This window comes from Phyllobates terribilis, unplaced genomic scaffold (assembly GCF_046119375.1).
Source record: "Phyllobates terribilis strain yellow unplaced genomic scaffold, ASM4611937v1 Scaffold_1__5_contigs__length_1240528914, whole genome shotgun sequence".
In the NCBI taxonomy this organism is placed as follows: domain Eukaryota; kingdom Metazoa; phylum Chordata; class Amphibia; order Anura; family Dendrobatidae; genus Phyllobates; species Phyllobates terribilis.
The window spans coordinates 1159525747-1159544907 of NW_027362761.1; positions in this window are offsets into that span (position 1 = coordinate 1159525747).

Sequence of the window (19161 nt, forward strand, 5' to 3'; positions counted from 1 at the left end):
AGTATGATGTCCCCACAGCCCCCTACACACAGTATGATGTCCCCACAGCCCCCTACACTCAGTATGATGTCCCCACAGCCCCCTACACACAGTATGATGTCCCCACAGCCCCCTACACTCAGTATGATGTCCCCACAGCCTCCTACACTCAGTATGATGTCCCCACAGCCCCCTACACTCAGTATGATGTCCCCACAGCCCCCTACACACAGTATGATGTCCCCACAGCCCCCTACACTCAGTATGATGACCGCACACACTGAATGACACCCAGCAGTGCCCCTCCACACAGTATAATGGACCCATAAATCCCCATACACAGTATGATGTCCCCACAGCCCCCTACACTCAGTATGATGTCCCCACAGCCCCCTACACTCAGTATGATGTCCCCACAGCCCCCTACACACAGTATGATGTCCCCACAGCCCCCTACACTCAGTATGATGTCCCCACAGCCCCCTACACTCAGTATGATGCCCGCACACACAGAATGACACCCAGCAGTGCCCCTCCACACAGTATAATGCACCCATAAATCCCCATACACAGTATGATGTCCCCACAGCCCCCTACATTCAGTATGATGTTCCCACAGCCTCCTACACAGTATTTTGTCCCCACAGCCTCCTACACTCAGTATGATGTCCCCACAGCCTCCTACACTCAGTATGATGTCCCCACAGCCCCCTACACTCAGTATGATGTCCCCACAGCCCCATACACTCAGTATGATGTCCCCACAGCCCCCTACACTCAGTATGATGCCGGCTCACACAGAATGACACCCAGCAGTGCCCCTCCACACAGTATAATGCACCCATAAATCCCCATACACAGTATGATGTCCCCACAGCCCCCTACACTCAGTATGATGTCCCCACAGCCCCCTACACTCAGTATGATGTCCCCACAGCCCCCTACACTCAGTATGATATCCCCACAGCCTCCTACACACAGTATGATGTCCCCACAGCCCCCTACACTCAGTATGATGTCCCCACAGCCCCCTACACACAGTATGATGTCCCCACAGCCCCCTACACTCAGTATGTTGTCCCCACAGCCCCCTACACTCAGTATGATGCCCGCACACACAGAATTACACGCAGCAGTGCCCCTCCACACACCATAATGCACCCCTAAATCCCCATACACAGTATGATGTCCCCACAGCTCCCTACACACAGTATGATGTCCCCACAGCCCCCTACACTCAGTATGATGTCCCCACAGCCCCCTACACTCAGTATGATGTCCCCACAGCCCCCTACACACAGTATGATGTCCCCACAGCCCCCTACACTCAGTATGATGACCGCACACACAGAATGACACCCAGCAGTGCCCCTCCACACAGTATAATGGACCCATAAATCCCCATACACAGTATGATGTCCCCACAGCCCCCTACACACAGTATGATGTCCCCACAGCACCCTACACTCAGTATGATGTCCCCACAGCCCCCTACACTCAGTATGATGCCCGCACACACAGAATGACACCCAACAGTGCCCCTCCACACAGTATAATGCACCCATAAATCCCCATACACAGTATTATGTCCCCACAGCCCCCTACACTCAGTATGATGTCCCCACAGCCCCCTACACTCAGTATGATGTCCCCACAGCCTCCTACACAGTATTTTGTCCCCACAGCCTCCTACACAGTATTTTGTCCCCACAGCCCCCTACACTCAGTATGATGTCCCCACAGCCCCCTACACACAGTATGATGTCCCCACAGCCCCCTACACTCAGTATGATGTCCCCACAGCCCCCTACACTCAGTATGATGTCCCCACAGCCCCCTACACACAGTATGATGTCCCCACAGCCCCCTACACTCAGTATGATGTCCCCACAGCCTCCTACACTCAGTATGATGTCCCCACAGCCCCCTACACACAGTATGATGTCCCCACAGCCCCCTACACTCAGTATGATGTCCCCACAGCCTCCTACACTCAGTATGATGTCCCCACAGCCCCCTACACTCAGTATGATGTCCCCACAGCCCCCTACACACAGTATGATGTCCCCACAGCCCCCTACACTCAGTATGATGACCGCACACACTGAATGACACCCAGCAGTGCCCCTCCACACAGTATAATGGACCCATAAATCCCCATACACAGTATGATGTCCCCACAGCCCCCTACACACAGTATGATGTCCCCACAGCCCCCTACACTCAGTATGATGACCGCACACACAGAATGACACCCAGCAGTGCCCCTCCACACAGTATAATGGACCCATAAATCCCCATACACAGTATGATGTCCCCACAGCCCCCTACACACAGTATGATGTCCCCACAGCACCCTACACTCAGTATGATGTCCCCACAGCCCCCTACACTCAGTATGGTGCCCGCACACACAGAATGACACCCAACAGTGCCCCTCCACACAGTATAATGCACCCATAAATCCCCATACACAGTATTATGTCCCCACAGCCCCCTACACTCAGTATGATGTCCCCACAGCCCCCTACACTCAGTATGATGTCCCCACAGCCCCCTACACTCAGTATGATGTCCCCACAGCCTCCTACACAGTATTTTGTCCCCACAGCCTCCTACACAGTATTTTGTCCCCACAGCCCCCTACAGTCAGTATGATGTCCCCACAGCCCCCTACACACAGTATGATGTCCCCACAGCCCCCTACACTCAGTATGTCCCCACAGCCCCCTACACTCAGTATGATGTCCCCACAGCCCCCTACACACAGTATGATGTCCCCACAGCCCCCTACACTCAGTATGATGTCCCCACAGCCTCCTACACTCAGTATGATGTCCCCACAGCCCCCTACACTCAGTATGATGTCCCCACAGCCCCCTACACACAGTATGATGTCCCCACAGCCCCCTACACTCAGTATGATGTCCCCACAGCCTCCTACACTCAGTATGATGTCCCCACAGCCCCCTACACTCAGTATGATGTCCCCACAGCCCCCTACACACAGTATGATGTCCCCACAGCCCCCTACACTCAGTATGATGACCGCACACACTGAATGACACCCAGCAGTGCCCCTCCACACAGTATAATGGACCCATAAATCCCCATACACAGTATGATGTCCCCACAGCCCCCTACACACAGTATGATGTCCCCACAGCCCCCTACACTCAGTATGATGTCCCCACAGCCCCCTACACTCAGTATGATGCCCGCGCACACAGAATGACACCCAGCAGTGCCCCTCCACACAGTATAATGCACCCATAAATCCCCATACACAGTATGATGTCCCCACAGCCCCCTACACTCAGTATGATGTCCCCACAGCCCCCTACACTCAGTATGATGTCCCCACAGCCTCCTACACACAGTATGATGTCCCCACAGCCTCCTACACACAGTATGTCCCCACAGCCTCCTACACACAGTATGATGTCCCCACAGCCCCCTACACTCAGTATGATGTCCTCACAGCCCCCTACACTCAGTATGATGTCCCCACAGCCCCCTACACTCAGTATGATGTCCCCACAGCCCCCTACACTCAGTATGATGTCCCCACAGCCCCCTACACACAGTATGATGTCCCCACAGCCCCCTACACTCAGTATGATGTCCCCACAGCCCCCTACACTCAGTATGATGCCCGCACACACAGAATGACACCCAGCAGTGCCCCTCCACACAGTATAATGCACCCATAAATCCCCATACACAGTATGATGTCCCCACAGCCCCCTACATTCAGTATGATGTTCCCACAGCCTCCTACACAGTATTTTGTCCCCACAGCCCCCTACACTCAGTATGATGTCCCCACAGCCTCCTACACTCAGTATGATGTCCCCACAGCCCCCTACACTCAGTATGATGTCCCCACAGCCCCATACACTCAGTATGATGTCCCCACAGCCCCCTACACTCTGTATGATGCCGGCTCACACAGAATGACACCCAGCAGTGCCCCTCCACACAGTATAATGCACCCATAAATCCCCATACACAGTATGATGTCCCCACAGCCCCCTACACTCAGTATGATGTCCCCACAGCCCCCTACACTCAGTATGATGTCCCCACAGCCTCCTACACACAGTATGATGTCCCCACAGCCCCCTACACTCAGTATGATGTCCCCACAGCCCCCTACACTCAGTATGATGTCCCCACAGCCCCCTACACACATTATGATGTCCCCACAGCCCCCTACACTCAGTATGTTGTCCCCACAGCCCCCTACACTCAGTATGATGCCCGCACACACAGAATTACACGCAGCAGTGCCCCTCCACACACTATAATGCACCCCTAAATCCCCATACACAGTATGATGTCCCCACAGCCCCCTACACTCAGTATGATGTCCCCACAGCCCCCTACACTCAGTATGATGCCCGCACACACAGAATGACACCCAGCAGTGCCCCTCCACACAGTATAATGGACCCATAAATCCCCATACACAGTATGATGTCCCCACAGCCCCCTACACACAGTATGATGTCCCCACAGCCCCCTACACACAGTATGATGTCCCCACAGCCCCCTACACACAGTATGATGTCCCCACAGCCCCCTACACTCAGTATGATGACCGCACACACAGAATGACACCCAGCAGTGCCCCTCCACACAGTATAATGGACCCATAAATCCCCATACACAGTATGATGTCCCCACAGCCCCCTACACACAGTATGATGTCCCCACAGCACCCTACACTCAGTATGATGTCCCCACAGCCCCCTACACTCAGTATGATGCCCGCACACACAGAATGACACCCAACAGTGCCCCTCCACACAGTATAATGCACCCATAAATCCCCATACACAGTATTATGTCCCCACAGCCCCCTACACTCAGTATGATGTCCCCACAGCCCCCTACACTCAGTATGATGTCCCCACAGCCTCCTACACAGTATTTTGTCCCCACAGCCTCCTACACAGTATTTTGTCCCCACAGCCCCCTACACACAGTATGATGTCCCCACAGCCCCCTACACTCAGTATGATGCCCGCACACACAGAATGACACCCAGCAGTGCCCCTCCATACAGTATAATGCACCCATAAATCCCCATACACAGTATGATGTCCCCACAGCCTCCTACACACAGTATGATGTCTCCACAGCCCTCTACACTCAGTATGATGTCCCCAGAGCCTCCTACACACAGTATGATTTCCCCACAGCCTCATACACACAGTATGATGTCCCCACAGCCCCCTACACTCAGTATGATGTCCCCACAGCCCCCTACACTCAGTATGATGTCCCCACAGCCCCCTACACACAATATGATGTCCCCACAGCCCCCTACACTCAGTATGTTGTCCCCACAGCCCCCTACACTCAGTATGTTGTCCTCACAGCCCCCTACACTCAGTATGATGTCCCCACAGCCCCCTACACTCAGTATGTTGTCCCCACAGCCCCCTACACTCAGTATGATGCCCGCACACACAGAATTACACGCAGCAGTGCCCCTCCACACACTATAATGCACCCATAAATCCCCATACACAGTATGATGTCCCCACAACCCTCTACACAAGGCGTACCTCCCAACTTTTGAAGATAAAAAAAAGAGACAGATCATGCGGCTTGCGTACTCTGCACTTTTTGGCCATACCCCAATTCACTCCCATTTACCATTTCTTTCTCCTCTGGCAGGAGGAGTTGTCAGAGGGGCGCTGCTAATGAGGGGCATTCAGCAGACGCTCGAGACTGCAGGACGTAGACCCAAATCCGGGACTGTCCGCTGTATCTGGGGCAGTTGGGACTAGAGATGAGCGGATGGATTCCCGGGTCTCTGGTCCAGCGTCATGATCAGCGCCACTTGGCGGCTGGATAGGAGGCCGCTAATCTCTTACCTTCCGGCGTCCCCGGCGGCTTTTGATTACCCGGGGCAGCGCACGTCATCTGTGCGTCCTGCTCATCTCTAGTTGTGGATTCTTTTTTGTTCCTTCATTCACAGTCGGAGCCGCCAGAACTTTCTCATCTTTATGTAGTTTCACTACATGACATCAGGCTTTTTTGTGTCTGTAAGGCCATGTTCACACAGTGCAGAAATACTGTGTTTTTTTTGTTTTCTGCAGGATCCGCACCAAACTCCACAATAACAATCTCCCCCTTATTTGATGCGTTTCTGGTGCAGATGTGAAGCCACGTTTTTAATATGCTTTTTATAGTACAGAAAAGCTTTGACTCTGCACTTAATAAAGTATCTGCAGTTTTTTACATGTGTTTTTTTAGGCTCCACATAGAAGACAAGAGAGAAAAAAAAACCCGCAGAGTTCAGCAGCGTCCTTGGGCACACTGCGGGCGCAGTCTTCACGAAATCACATCTACTTTGCTTGGATAGTTAAACAGCAGAATTTTTGTGCAAAAAAAGCAGCAGAAAATACGCTAACTAAACCCTCAAAATAATGGACGTATTAGTTTCTTTATAAATACGACTCTCTGTCCCTATATTCAGGCTTTTGAGATTGTTCTAACAACTTCAGTTTTCCACAGGCACAGGGCGGTAGCCGCGGGCGAGGCATTCGTCTTCAGTGCCCCTGCACATTACTTGAACCTGTGGGTCCCGACTGGGTACGTGGACTTGTGAGGGCATTATGCCCATGCATGCCGCATGTAGCCAGTGTTGTGGGCTGACCCGGACCAAATGTCTCACAGCTCAATGATGGAGACCACCATTCAAAAATAAATGGGTTATATACAAAGTCTTATGGACATTTCCTTTACATTATGAAGAATTTTCCAAAATGTTTCCTTCATCAGTTGTATACTCCAGGGATATTTAGGTCCGCTGTTTCTCTCTACTTCGCCACAACCCAGCTACAGTCCTGATTAACAAGTCTCTTTTACTTGCTCATCAGTTCCAATTTCTATTTCTTCCACTACTGATGCCCTGGATCTCCCACTCGAGACCCTTCACTAGTCCTCAACTCTCAGTCCTGCTAAGGCCTGTTACCTTGTGTATTACAAGCTCAAGGTCTCGTGGCTAGGCTTTCTCTCCTAGGTCCCGTCTCCGGAAGGTTACTGTCTTGTTTGTCACTTTTCCTCAGGATTGCACTATCCCTATTTCTTCAGTCTCCACTCACTCAGGGTCACCCTGTAATGAAGCACTAATCACTTCGCACCCCAAACCCTATGTGCCTAACTAACAGGAAGCAGTGATTTTCCTTAGCATTACCCCCTCCCACTGTGGGCTAGTCCCAAACATTTACTCTCAACTTTACCAATAGTCAACTACACACATACTACCAACGCATTACATTACACAGGCAAACGTCACAATACAATACGATTCGCATGACGCAAAATTTACAAAAGGTAGGACATTATTCACATTACAATTCAACACATCACGTGATTGGTGTCTTTAGGGGTAGGAACGCGACAGCCATTGATGCTCAGGTGTCTCTTTGAGCGTTTTATCAGCTTTCTTCAAAAAGCATTAGCTTTTTTTTTTTTTCATTGTCGAATTGAGTTTAAAAAAAACGTCCAGATAACGACAGTAAAAGAAAAAAGATGCTGAAAAAAAAAACGATCTGAAAAAACCCACAGTCAAAAAACGTCACAAAAGCACTTAAGAAACGACCAAAAAAATGCTAAAAAGCGTTTCCTAAAGTGTCTCCCTCTTGGAAAAAAACATCATGTGCACATGCTCTAAAAGACTTGACTATACGATCCACTGGAATATCTTGCTGTTCATTGCAGGTCCAACTGGTGGGACCCCCAGCAATCCCTAGAATGGAGCTCTGTAAAGCGTTTTCTTGAAGGTAGCTGCCAGAATAGTACTGCTCGCTTTGTACTTGGCTTTTTCTGGTAGTCCTATAAACCATGAGTGCAGTGACGGTTGAATATGCTCACCTCTTCTTCATTCAAGATGATACTTTGCAAAGCCCCGTTCTTGAGGTCTTGTAGTTCAGACCCCACAAAGATCAGCAATACATCCCCTATCCCATTAGTGGGAGGTAACTTGCAATTTTGGGAAAACCTGTTTAAATTAATTGTCAAAAATGCTTGCACAAAATCTGAACAGGGCCATGGGACCCTTTTCTCCAAGTACCTTTACCTGTCACAGGGGGAAATCTGTTATGTCAATGGCCAGCTGAATAGGATTGCCCCATCAGGACATCCCATTTCCATACGGCACATTATTACATTAGTGTTGGCTCTCCAGCTCAGCTGTTGCAAAAACTACAATTCCCAGAGTACATGAAGTTGCAGCTTTACAACAGCTGTAGGACCACAAGTCGGAGACCACTGCATTAGGGCATATGGATATCAATGGAAGGGAGAGGGTTTTTCCAGCTGCCAGCCCTTTCACTTTTCTACAGAGGCACTGTACTCATGCAGCATTCAGCACTGAACAACACTGCGGCGTACACAAGGCAGGATTATGTTTGGTGCTGGCAGTGCCAGTGTTAGAACGTTCTTTGTGATAAAATAGAAATTCACCGCACACTCTGGGCTTCGATGATGAACAATTTATTAATTCTCCGTGGCAAGCAAAAATTCAAAGGTGCAAAGACATATTGTGCTTGACCAGATAAGACAACGTTTTGACCCTTGTGAGTCGTTTTCAAAGCGTCACTGGTCTTAGATGCAGATCAAGGAAACTGAAGGTTACTTGAAATCACGGCGTCATGGTGCTCCCGTGCCCTGTTGCTCTGTGTGTTTGTGGGCGGGGTTAGCGCCAGTGTCAGAACATTCTTTGTGGGCAGAGTTAGCGCTGTCCCTCTCTCATCATTGTAGCTCTGCAGCCACAGTCTGTGTCTCCTATGTGATATCATTCCCAGTGTATCATATGTGATGCATATACAGCAGTCACAGTGTATCCTATGTGATGTATACACAGCAACAAAGAAAATGACGGCACTTCCACTACAAAAACTAGGTGTGAACAGGTGCTTACTAAGAGCAGCTACCTCCATATATAATGAACAAATAAAGTAGCACACTGTAGCACTGAGTATATAGATATGAAATATGAATAGCTTAACTGCTGTAGAAAATAGAAATAAATGAAAAAAATTTTTTTGAAAAATTTTTTTGCGCATGTAAATATGAAGTATGGAAAATGAATAGCATTACTGCTGTAAATAAATGAGAAATCTTAGCGCATAAATTGGCCAATTCATGTGTACCTGACAGCCGCGGTAAGGCGTTTCTCGATGTCAGGACCTATAATGTGAATACCTCTCTAAGAGACCTCCGTCTGCTTATGTGTGGGAAAGACAGATCCTGATGCATTTAAAACCACCTGCGGCATGGGGGTGGGGGTGGAGTGCTCAGTCAACGCTAAATCTAGTAACAAAGAAAATGACGGCACTTCCACTACAAAAACTAGGTGTGAACAGGTGCTTACTAAGAGCAGCTACCTCCATATATAATGAACAAATAAAGTAGCACACTGTAGCACTGAGTATATAGATATGAAATATGAAATATGAATAGCTTAACTGCTGTAGAAAATAGAAATAAATGAAAAAAATTTTTTTGAAAAATTTTTTTGCGCATGTAAATATGAAGTATGGAAAATGAATAGCATTACTGCTGTAAATAAATGAGAAATCTTAGCGCATAAATTGGCCAATTCATGTGTACCTGACAGCCGCGGTAAGGCGTTTCTCGATGTCAGGACCTATAATGTGAATACCTCTCTAAGAGACCTCCGTCTGCTTATGTGTGGGAAAGACAGATCCTGATGCATTTAAAACCACCTGCGGCATGGGGGTGGGGGTGGAGTGCTCAGTCAACGCTAAATCTAGTAACAAAGAAAATGACGGCACTTCCACTACAAAAACTAGGTGTGAACAGGTGCTTACTAAGAGCAGCTACCTCCATATATAATGAACAAATAAAGTAGCACACTGTAGCACTGAGTATATAGATATGAAATATGAAATATGAATAGCTTAACTGCTGTAGAAAATAGAAATAAATGAAAAAAATTTTTTTGCGCATGTAAATATGAAGTATGGAAAATGAATAGCATTACTGCTGTAAATAAATGAGAAATCTTAGCGCATAAATTGGCCAATTCATGTGTACCTGACAGCCGCGGTAAGGCGTTTCTCGATGTCAGGACCTATAATGTGAATACCTCTCTAAGAGACCTCCGTCTGCTTATGTGTGGGAAAGACAGATCCTGATGCATTTAAAACCACCTGCGGCATGGGGGTGGGGGTGGAGTGCTCAGTCAACGCTAAATCTAGTAACAAAGAAAATGACGGCACTTCCACTACAAAAACTAGGTGTGAACAGGTGCTTACTAAGAGCAGCTACCTCCATATATAATGAACAAATAAAGTAGCACACTGTAGCACTGAGTATATAGATATGAAATATGAAATATGAATAGCTTAACTGCTGTAGAAAATAGAAATAAATGAAAAAAATTTTTTTGAAAAATTTTTTTGCGCATGTAAATATGAAGTATGGAAAATGAATAGCATTACTGCTGTAAATAAATGAGAAATCTTAGCGCATAAATTGGCCAATTCATGTGTACCTGACAGCCGCGGTAAGGCGTTTCTCGATGTCAGGACCTATAATGTGAATACCTCTCTAAGAGACCTCCGTCTGCTTATGTGTGGGAAAGACAGATCCTGATGCATTTAAAACCACCTGCGGCATGGGGGTGGGGGTGGAGTGCTCAGTCAACGCTAAATCTAGTAACAAAGAAAATGACGGCACTTCCACTACAAAAACTAGGTGTGAACAGGTGCTTACTAAGAGCAGCTACCTCCATATATAATGAACAAATAAAGTAGCACACTGTAGCACTGAGTATATAGATATGAAATATGAAATATGAATAGCTTAACTGCTGTAGAAAATAGAAATAAATGAAAAAAATTTTTTTGAAAAATTTTTTTGCGCATGTAAATATGAAGTATGGAAAATGAATAGCATTACTGCTGTAAATAAATGAGAAATCTTAGCGCATAAATTGGCCAATTCATGTGTACCTGACAGCCGCGGTAAGGCGTTTCTCGATGTCAGGACCTATAATGTGAATACCTCTCTAAGAGACCTCCGTCTGCTTATGTGTGGGAAAGACAGATCCTGATGCATTTAAAACCACCTGCGGCATGGGGGTGGGGGTGGAGTGCTCAGTCAACGCTAAATCTAGTAACAAAGAAAATGACGGCACTTCCACTACAAAAACTAGGTGTGAACAGGTGCTTACTAAGAGCAGCTACCTCCATATATAATGAACAAATAAAGTAGCACACTGTAGCACTGAGTATATAGATATGAAATATGAAATATGAATAGCTTAACTGCTGTAGAAAATAGAAATAAATGAAAAAAAGTCTGTGTCTCCTATGTGATATCATTCCCAGTGTATCATATGTGATGCATATACAGCAGTCACAGTGTATCCTATGTGATGTATACACAGCAGTCACAGTGTATCCTATGTGATGTATGTACAGCAGTCTGTCTATTATGTGGTGTATATACAGCAGTTTGTGTATCTTCTCTGATGCATATTCAGTAGTCTCAGTGTATTCTGTGATGTATATGCAGCAGTCAGTGTATCCTATGTGATTTATATACAGAAGTCTCAGTGTATCCTATGTAATATTTATACAACAGTCCCAGTGTATCCTATGTGATGTGTATATATAGTGTTATGATCTGCTACAGAGACTAAGGAAAGACAGGAGATCTGTCCCTACAATAGAACTAAACTAGATCCCTACGATGTAACGGGGAACCTGATCCTGCGATCAGACCCGCTAAAGTCCTCGGCTAGTCTGTACGAAGACCTATAGATGTGAGGGAGGAATCCCTACAAGAACTAGGGACTGGGAAAAGTTGGACACCTCCTAGCAGAAATCGTAGCAGTCAAAGACAAACACACAACAAAAAGTAAAGAGGACAGAAGACCTAGCAAAACTAACAGAGAACGACAACAGAGCACCAAGCTAGCTCAACAGTAGTAAATACAAATGAAGTCCAGCAATGCCAGGAGGGCGGAGCTGGATAAAATAGGCAAAACTGGTCATGTGACCAGCAAACTAAAAAAAAACTAACAGGAGAGTTGTAACAGTACCCCCTCTTCTAAGAGGATCCTCCGGATCCCCTAGGCCAGGCATGTCCAAAGTCCGGCCCGCGGGCCATTTGCGGCCCGCGGTCCGGACTAATAAGGCCCCCAGGTATCCAGCAGCATGTACCTTGCGGCCGCTGCCGCTCTCGTCGCCACCGCCGCTCAGTACTCCGGCGCAGGGAGAAGAGCCGAAATCTCGGACATCGCGAGATTTCGGCTTTCCTTCTCCCTGCGCCGGAGTACTGAGCGGCGGCAACCGGCCAGCCAAGATCTCGCGACGTGCGAGATCTCCAGCCCCCAGGGGTTGTAAGACGTTCAGAGGTCAGATAGGCTGAAGACCTCAGCTTAGTTGTGTAAAATTATATAAATAATATATATATTAAGTTATATATAAGTCCCTGCGCCACCTTACACCTCCAGAAAGGTTAGGCCAGCAGGGCTCTCACACAAGCTTGTGGTAGCAAGCTGTCATACCCTTCATTAACCCCTGACTGCCTGTCACTGTGCTATAATTCCATTATCTGATGTGCGACTGTTGCACAGCTTGCTATTCTCTGCCTGTGTTATAAAGCATATAGCAGTATCTTATTTTTGCTGTTCCACCCTCTGCGCCTTTTAATCTCTCCCCTTCTGGCCAATTTTTATAATGGCAACTACAAATAAGAAACGAAAAGTTGACAGTGAGGGCCGCCGCTTCCAGGACAAGTGGAAAGTAGAATATTTTTTCACTGAAATAAAGAATCACTGTGTTTGTCTGATATGCCAAGAGACCGTTGCTGTTTATAAAGAATTTAATGTCAAGCGACACTATCAGACGAGACATAGCACATACGACAAGCTAACAGGGCACGACCGAAGTGAAAAGTATAAGCGATTTTTTACAAGAGCCCGTGAGTCAAATGAAAATGCCACAAAGGCGAGCTATGAGGTGGCAGCGTTAATTGCTAAAAATTGCAAATCTTTTGCAGAGGGTGACTTTATCAAAGAATGTGTTATGAAAATGGTAGAGAATGTCTGTCCCGAGAAGAAGCAAGAGTTTTCCAACATTTGCCTGGCTCGTAACACTGTAGCACGGAGAATTGAAGAAATTTCATCGGATATTAAGAGACAGTTAATGTCAAAAGGAGCTGATTTTGACTTCTTTTCAATAGCCTGTGATGAAAGCACGGACCTATCTGACACGGCTCAGTTGCTGATTTTTTTAAGAGGGGTGGACGATGAAATGAATGTGACTGAAGAGCTACTTGACCTCCAGAGCCTCAAGGATCAAACAAGAGGGAAAGATTTATTTGATTCTGTTAGTTCTGCCATAGATGACATGAAACTGCCTTGGAACAAAGTTACTGGGATTATTACTGATGGGGCACCTGCCATGACTGGTGAACGAAGTGGATTATCAACCCTAATCTGTAACAAGGTGAGCGAAGAAGGAGGCAAAGCTATTAAACTTCATTGCATCATTCATCAACAAGTTCTCTGTGCTAAACATCTCCAATATGATCATGTTATGAAACCGGTACTAAAGACCATTAATTTTATCCGCTCTAAAGCCCTGTGCCACCGCCAGTTTAAACAGTTTCTACTGGATATCCAGGCTGAATATGAAGATGTTTCATATCATAACGATGTAAGATGGCTCAGTCGGGGGTCTGCACTGCAACGTTTCTACTCTCTCAGAAAGGAAATAGGAGAATTCTTGGAAACAAAGGGACAAACGATGCGAGAACTATCTGATCCAATTTGGCTGGCTGATTTGGGGTTTCTAGTCGACCTAACAAAGCATCTGAATGTACTGAACATGAATCTTCAGGGCAAAGATGCAGCGGTGAACCAACTTTATTCACACCTCAAAGCCTTTGGAACAAAGCTGCAACTTTTCCTAAGGCAGTTGTCACAAACACCGCCCAATACCATCCATTTTTCAGCGCTACAGGAAATAATTAACAGTTTTCCACAGGATGATATCCATGCGCAAATAAGCAGGTATGCAGCAGACATCACATCTCTGGCTGGGGAGTTTCAACGGCGCTTTCAAGATTTTGCAGCTATTGAAAAGGAGATCAGCATTTTCTCCTCTCCATTCTCTGTTGACCCCGACAATGCTCCTGATCAGTTGCAGCTCGAGCTCATTGAGCTACATTGTGACAGCGAGTTACGCAGTCGTCATCAACAGCTCTCTCTTGTTAACTTTTACCGCCAACTGGATAAGAGCCGGTTTCAAGAGATTCGAACATTGGCTAAGAAAACCCTGAGCTTGTTTGGCTCAACATATTTGTGTGAGAAGACATTCTCTGTTATGAACTTTAACAAGAACCGCGTGAGGACAAGACTAAGTGACTCTCACCTGCGTGACATTTTGCGCATCAAAACCACGGCCATTGAACCAGACCTAGTCTATGTGCTGCAGTCCAGATCCCAGTTTCACCCTTCACATTAGTGCAGGCTAGTTTCTTTTTTTTAATTGAGATTAATATGTTGTAAAATCTCAATTAATGTCAGTTGGATAGACAGTTATATATTTGAACACATGTATACTTGCTGTTATGTTCCTGTTCACATTTTTTGAACTTATAAGTTGACAGACAACCTTACATTACTTTGTGTAATGTACTTTAAAATGTTCCTGAGATATCTCAGTTTCCTGTTTTTATTATATTAAAGGGGTTGTCCAAGTTCAGAACCCAGACATACCCCCTTTTTCACCCAGGCAGCCCCCCTGCCATGGGCATCAAAGCATCTCATGCTCCGATGTGCTCCCTTGCCCTGTGCTATTTACAATGACACACTGCCGGTAGGAGGCTTCACCGGCTCTAATGTGCAGGCTTTAGCGCTGCTCTAGCTGGTTTACTGGTGATAAAGCCCGCCCATCAGTGCCGGTGACGTCACTGGGCTTTCTGCCAGCCCCGTGGAGAGCCGGGTATGTCACTAGAACTCCAGAAAATGCCTTTCCTCTGCGCAATTTAGTGCAGGGCAAAAGTAGGACATTGGAGCATAAACTGCTTCGATGCTCAAGTCGGGGAGGGGCTTCCTGGGTGAGAATGGGGGTATGTCTGGGTTAACCCCTTTAAGGCAGATTGATTAAACACCTGTTTAGATTTGTCATCCAAGTCACAAAATAAAAAGTATGCCGTTTTCAATAAACTTTGCAAAAAAAGTTTATTTGCATTCATTTTAATGGTCCAAAGAATGTCAAGCAAAATGATCGGCCCTCGCACATGTTCACTTCATCAAATTTGGCACTCTTAGAAAAAAGTTTGGACACCCCTGCCCTAGGCCAAGGCTTACCAGGAAACCTCCTGTGAAACGCTCGGACAAGTCTGGAAGCAGAAACATCATCCGCCCTCACCCATGAGTTATCCTCAGGTCCGAAACCCTTCCAAGCGACGAGATACTGCAAACTCCCTCTATACCGTCTAGAATTTAGGATGCGGGAAATTTCATATTCCCCATCCTCCACCACCGGAGGAACAGTGGCAGAGGTGTCACCATCCGACACATCAGCTTTTTTCAACAGAGAAACATGAAACACCGGATTAATCCTCCAGGACGTAGGAACCTCCAGCCTAACAGCAGATTGGTTAACTATCTGAAGCACCTTAAAAGGCCCTACGAACTTGGGACCCAATTTTTTAGAAGGAATCCTCAATCGCAGATTCTTAGAGGACAACCAAACCATGTCACCAACAGCAAACAAAACCTCTTGCCGTTTCCTATCAAAGTACCTCTTAGAGTTTTTGTTAGCCTCCTGAAGATTACCACGCACATCCGTCCAAACTCTCTCCAAATCACCGGAAAAACTCTCCTCCTCAGGCACAGCCGAAACCAATTTGGAGAATGACCCAAAAGACGGATGTCTCCCAGAACAACAAAAAAAAGGCGAACACCCAGCAGAAGAGGATGTATGGTTGTTAAGAGCAAATTCAGCAAGTGGCAGAAACTCAGACCACCCCTCTTGATTGTCTGGCACAAAACAACGCAAGAACTGCTCAACATCCTGGTTCTTCCTTTCTGTCTGGCCATTAGACTCAGGATGATATCCGGATGAAAACGACAAATGGACTCCCAACCTGTCACAAAAGGCACGCCAAAAACGAGCCACGAACTGAGGTCCCCTATCAGAAACAATGTCAGTAGGAACACCATGTAGTCTGACAATCTCCTTGACAAAGGCCTTAGGGAGTGTCTTAGCGCAATGCAGTTTGATAAAGGGAACCAAGTGACACATCTTGCTAAAACGGTCCACGACCACCCAGATGACCGTGAAACCTTCAGAGGGAGGAAGGTCAGTAATAAAGTCCATAGCCAGAAGTGTCCAAGGTGCACTAGGAACCTCCAGAGGGCAAAGCAACCCCGCAGCAGGAGCATGCGAAGACTTGGATCTAGCACACACAGTACATTGGCGCACCCACTTAATGACTTCCTTCTGCCATCCAGGCCACCAAAAACTGCGACCCACAAGTCTCTTGGTCTCAGAAATTCCTGGATGACCTGCCAACCGAGACTCATGACACTCAACAAACAAATCTCTCCTAAAGGTCCTAGGCACAAACAACCTCCCATGGGGAGTGTTAGATGGGGCATTCTCCTGTGCTTTAAGAATCTCATCCTCCAAAACGGAGTCCAAAGCAGCAATCACAACACCTTCTTGTAAAATGGTCTCCTCTTCCTCCTCAAAACCGACCATGGGAGAAAAGCTGCGAGATAAAGCATCCGCTTTAACATTCTTGGTACCCGGGATGTAAGTAACGGAAAAATTAAACCGCGAGAAAAAAAGTGCCCACCTAGCCTGACGGGCATTCAAGCGCTTGGCAGCATCAAGATAGATCAGATTTTTATGATCAGTGAAAACCTGAATGGGAAAATCAGCACCTTCCAAGAGGTGACGCCAGTGTTCAAATGCGAGTTTAATCGCCAGCAATTCCCGATTACCAATATCGTAATTAAGTTCAGTCTCGGAAAATTTTTTTGAAAAAAAGGCACAGGGATGTACTCCATCCTTGTTTTCCTGAGACAACACCGCACCAACCCCCACCGAAAAAGCATCAACCTCAACCAAAAACGGCTTAGTCACATCAGGCTGCATAAGGATGGGAGCAGAGGTGAACCTCTCCTTTAAAAACACAAAAGCTTCAATGGCCTCAGTAGTCCACTGAACCGCATTAGCACCTTTCCTGGTGAGATCGGTCAGCGGTTTGACAATAATAGAAATTTTTTTTATGAATTTTCTGTAATAATTGGCGAAACCCAAAAACCTCTGTATCGATTTCAAACCAATAGGCCTAGGCCATTCCTGCACAGCTTGAACTTTAACCAGGTCCATCTCAAAACCTTCACTGGAGATAATGTAGCCCAAAAAACTAATTCTCTGTACAGCGAACTCACATTTCTCCAGCTTAGCAAAAAGCGAGTTGTCCATTAATAACTGTAATACCTCACGTACGCTCCGCCAATGAGACTCCAGATCAGGCGAATAAATCAAAATGTCATCCAAATACACAACCACATTTTTGCCGATTAAAGGTCTAAGGATATCGTTAATAAGATTCTGAAAAAATGCTGGAGCATTGGTGAGACCAAAAGGCATAACCAGATTCTCAAAATGACCCACAGGAGTGTTAAAAGCAGTCTTCCATTCATCACCCTCCTTCATGCGCAACAAATTGTATGCCCCCCGGAGATCAATTTTAGAGAACCACTTGGCCCCCACTAACTGGTTAAATAAATCAGGAATCAATGGCAGTGGGTAAGGATTGCGTACAGTAATTTTATTAATCTCACGAAAGTCCAGACAAGGACGTAAACCGCCATCTTTTTTTTTTACAAAAAAAAATCCAACAGCCACAGGAGACTTGGAAGGCCTAATGTGACCAGCGGCCAAGCTTGTCTGTATGTATTCCTCCAAAGCCTTTCTCTCAGGAATAGTAAGATTAAATAAACGACTCTTAGGAAGAGTCGCTCCAGGGACAAATTCAATGGTACAATCATAGTCTCTATGGGGAGGCAAAACCTGCGACTCCTCCTCAGAAAAAACTCTCCAAAAATCCTGAATAGGTACAGGCAATTCCCCTCTATCCACAGCAGCAATGCGCCCGTTACAACACTTGTCATAACACTTAGGGTTCCAGGACTTAATTTCATTGGTAGACCAATCCAGTACAGGATTGTGCAATTTTAACCAGGGTAACCCCAATATTACTGGAGAAGGCAAATTATCCAATACCACCAAATCCAAATTCTCTTGATGAATACCATTAATAGTGAGGGGAAATTCACAGACCTTGTGAGTAACACTCTTCAAGGAAGAGCCATCGACAGAAACCACAGCAATAGGGGATGACAAAGTTTTAGGCTCTAATCTAAGTTTTTCCAAGAATCCCCCATCAATCACATTCAGAGTAGATCCACAATCCACAAATACCCGAAATTCAATTAATTCATCCTGAGCAGCAGTAGTGGCAGATAGGAATACTCCCTTAGAATTTAAACAGGCAATACGGGCATGACTGACCATTTTTTTTTCTTTCTTCATACGAAGCACACAGCTCTTAATAAAATGACCAGAATTTCCGCAATAGAAACACAAGCCTTCAGAAAGTCGGCGGTCTTTTTCCTGAGAGCGGGGTGTCATCGCCCCAATTTCCATCGGCTCACCATTGTCAGCACTGAACCTCTCAGGACTCGAAGCTGACATAGCAGAGGATTTTCTCTCATTAACCCTTGCACGCAGTCTCCTGTCCACCCGTATAGCTAATTGCATTGCCTCCTGCAAGTTTCCAGGTGTGGGATAAGCAATCAGTAAATCCTTAACCCTTTCACCTAGTCCTGCAAGAAACAAGCTTTTCAAAGCTGAATCGTTCCACCCCACCTGGGCAGACCACCGACGGAAGTGAGAACAATATTTTTCCACATTACCTGATCCCTGCCTCAAACGTCTTAATTCAGACTCAGCAGATGAGACACGATCAGGATCATCGTACAATAAACCCAAAGCAGAAAAAAAACTATCCACTGATCTAAAGCACGGATCACTAGGTTGGAGAGAGAAGGCCCATCCCTGAGGATCTTTGCGCAAAAGTGACATTATGAACCCTATG